The following is a 3,760-nucleotide window of genomic DNA, read 5'->3' as shown; positions in this document are numbered from 1 at the left end:
GGGAGAATACTGGGAGGAGTTTCAATGACTTTCTTACTCAGCTGGCCCATTTGTGCCTCCAGATTTCTAATGGAGGATCTTGTTTCACTCATGAAACTGAAAGTGGCCTTTAACAGATCAGAGACTAGATTGGCTAAATTAGAAGTGTTTTGTTCAGAATTCTCTGTCTGTTGCTGAGAAGATGATGGAAAAGGCTTGCTATTGCTCAGCCTATTGCGTCCACCATTGTTAAAGCCTTGTTGAGGCTTTTGTTGATCCTTCCATGAGAAATTTGGATGATTTCTCCATGATGAGTTATAGGTGTTTCCATAAGGTTCACCCATGTAATTAACCTCTGCCACAGCAGGGTTCTCAGGATCATAAGCTTCTTCAGAAGCTGCCTCTTTAGTACTGTTGGATGCATGTTGCCATCCATTCAGATTTTGAGAGATCATGTTGACCTGTTGGGTTAACACTTTGTTCTGAGGCAATATGGCATTCAGAACATCAATTTCAAGAACTCCCTTCTTCTGAGGTATCCCATTATTCACGGAATTCCTCTCAGAAGTGTACATGAATTGGTTGTTTGCAACCATATCAATGAGTTCTTGAGCCTCTTCAGGCGTTTTCTTTAGGTGAATAGATCCACCTGCAGAATGGTCCAATGACATTTTCGAAAATTCAGATAGACCATAATAGAATATATCTAATATAGTCCATTCTGAAAACATGTCAGATGGACATCTTTTGGTCAGCTGCTTGTATCTTTCCCAAGCTTCATAGAGGGATTCACCATCTTTTTGTTTGAAGATTTGAACATCCACTCTCAGCTTGCTCAGCTTTTGAGAAGGAAAGAATTTATCCAAGAAGGTTGTGACCAGCTTATCCCAGGAGTCCAGGCTATCCTTAGGTTGTGAATCCAACCATATTCTAGCTCTGTCTCTTACAGCAAAAGGGAAAAACATGAGTCTGTAGACTTCAGGATCAACTCCATTCGTCTTTACAATCTCACAGATCTGCAAGAACTCAGTTAAAAACTGATAAGGATCTTCAGATGGAAGTCCATAAAACTTGCAGTTTTGTTGCATTAAAGCAACTAGTTGAGGCTTAAGCTCAAAATTATTGGCTCCAATGGCAGGAATGGAGATACTTCTTCCATCAAATTTGGACGTTGGCTTTGTGAAGTCACCAAGCATTCTCCTTGCATTATTATTATTTTCGGCTGCCATCTCCTTCTCTTGTTCGAAAATTTCTGAAAGGTTGTTTCTGGATTATTGTAATTTAGTTTCTCTTAGTTTCCTTTTCAGAGTCCTTTCAGGTTCAGGATCAATTTCAACAAGAGTGCCTTTTTCCCTGTTCCTGCTCATATGAAAGAGAAGAAAACAAGAAAAGAAGAGGAATCCTCTATATCACAGTATAGAGATTCCTTTATGTTAGTAGAAAAAGAAAGGGAAGAAGAATGTAGAAGAGTGGGTTCGGATTTTTAGATGAAGAGAAGTGAAGAGAAGTGTTAGTAATTAAATAATTAAATAGAATAAGAGAAAAGAGATAGAAAATTCGAAAATAATTTTTAGAAGGGGGTTAGTGATTTTCAAAAATTAGAGATAAAATGTAATTAAAATTAAAACAAGAAACAATTAGTTAATTAAAAAGAATTTTTGAAAAAGGGGTAAGATATTTTCGAAAATTAGAGAGGAAAGAGTAGTTAGGTGGTTTTGAAAAAAATAAGAAACAAACAAAAAGTTAATTAGTTAGTTGAAAAAGATTTTAAAATCAAATTTTAAAAAGATAAGAAGATAAGAAGTTAGATAAGATATTTTAAAATCAAATTTTGAAGAAGATAAAATTTTTTTGAAAAAGATAAGATAAAAAGATATGTTTGAAAAAGTGATGAGCGGATAATTTGTACACTTTTTGGCATTGTTTTTAGTATGTTTTTAGTATCTTTTAGTTAGTTTTTAGTATATTTTTATTAGTTTTTAAATAAAATTCACTTTTCTGGACTTTACTATGAGTTTGTGTGTTTTTCTGTGATTTCAGGTATTTTCTGACTGAAATTGAAGGTTCTGAGCAAAAATCTGATCCAGAGACTGAAAAGGACTGCAGATGCTGTTGGATTCTGACCTCCCTGCACTCGAAGCGGGTTTTCTGGAGTTACAGAAGCCCAATTGGCGCGCTCTCAACGGCGTTGGAAAGTAGACATCCAGGGCTTTCCAGCAATATATAATAGTCCATACTTTGCTCAAGATTTGATGGCCCAAACCTGCGTAGCAAACCGGCCTCAGAAATTCCAGCGTTAAACGCCGGAACTGGCATAAAACTTGGAGTTAAACGCCCAAACTGGCATGAGAACTGGCGTTTAACTCCAGAAAACATCTCTACACATAAAAGCTTCAATGCTCAGCCCAAGCACACACCTTTCCTGGCTGGGCGTTAAACGCCCAAAAAGGGTGCCAAGTGGGCGTTAAACGCCAGAATGGGTGCCATTCTGGGCGTTTAACGCCAGAAAGGTGGGGGGACCACATTTTTGTTTTCAACTCAAATTTTTTCAAACTTTCCTCTTTTTACCCATAATCTTCTACATAAATGCACTTCAACCTTTCATCATTCACTTTCAAATCTTCACAAATCAAAACCATTCTTCAAATCTATCTCAAAATAATCTCAAATCTTCTTCAAAAACTCACCCTTTTCTCAAATTTTTTCAAAATCTTTTCAAATTTCCTTTCAAATCTCTCTTTTGTTTTCGAAATTCTCCTCCCCCCACTCTATAAATGAACGTTCCTCACCCCTCCTTCCTCACACCATTCGAATTTCCTCTCTCTCTCTCTCTTCTCTTCTTTCTTTCTTTTTGCTTGAGGACAAGCAAAACCTCTAAGTTTGGTGTGCTTTTCCGTGATCACTAAGCTAAGATCTATCAAGATCATGGCTCCCAAGGGAAAACAAACCAACTCAAGAGGAAAGAAAGAGACTAATCCAAAGAATCTTTGGAATGAAGAGAAGTTCTTAACCAAAGAACATGAAGACCATTATCACAAAATAATGGGTCTGAGGTCAGTGATCCCGGAAGTTAAATTTGATCTGAAAGAAGATGAATATCCGGAGATCCAAGAGCAAATTCGAAACAGAGGTTGGGAAGTTCTGACCAATCCTGAGACAAAGGTCGGAAGGAACATGGTTCAGTAATTCTACTCAAATCTGTGGCTAACAGATAAGCAAAGAATGACTGGAACCGCTTACCATACCCACAGAACCATGGTCAGAGGGAAAGTTATGTACTTCCATCTGGACAAAATAAGAGAAATCTTCAAACTACCTCAACTACAAGATGATCCTGATTCCTTCAATAGGAGGATGGTGAGAGTAGATAAAGGTTTGGATCAAGTTCTAGAGGACATCTGCCTCCCTGGGACTAAGTGGATAACCAATTCAAAGGGTGTCCCAAACCAACTCAAGAGAGGATACCTCAAGCCAATTGCAAGAGGTTGGCTAGACTTTATTGGGCGTTCCATATTGCCCACTAGCAACCGTTCTGAGGTCACCATCAAGAGAGCAGTGATGATTCACTGCATTATGCTTGGAAAAGAAGTGGAGGTTCATCATGTGATTGCTTGTGAGATCTACACCATTGCAAATAAGAATTCCACTGAGGCCAAACTGGCTTACCCAAGCTTGATTTCCTTGCTCTGTAAAGAGGCTGGGGTGAAGATGGGAGTAGATGAGTTCATACCCATTGAACACCCAATCACCAAGAAGTCAATGGAAGGACAAGTGCAAGACA

The 3,760-nt window shown here is 38.2% G+C and overlaps 1 non-coding gene across 1 annotated transcript; it reads left to right on the top strand.

Annotated features, from left to right (window-relative positions):
* Nucleotides 1-708: 708 nt before the first annotated feature.
* On the top strand, nt 709-812 carry LOC130972110 (small nucleolar RNA R71). The gene has a single exon (XR_009083308.1). It is a non-coding gene; the product is annotated as a small nucleolar RNA R71 (small nucleolar RNA).
* The last annotated feature ends 2,948 nt before the right edge of the window (nt 813-3,760 follow it).

This window comes from Arachis stenosperma, chromosome 3 (genome assembly GCF_014773155.1).
Source record: "Arachis stenosperma cultivar V10309 chromosome 3, arast.V10309.gnm1.PFL2, whole genome shotgun sequence".
NCBI lineage: Eukaryota > Viridiplantae > Streptophyta > Magnoliopsida > Fabales > Fabaceae > Arachis > Arachis stenosperma.
The sequence above is the reverse complement of the archived record's forward strand: the minus strand, read 5'-3'. Positions and strand labels throughout refer to the sequence as shown.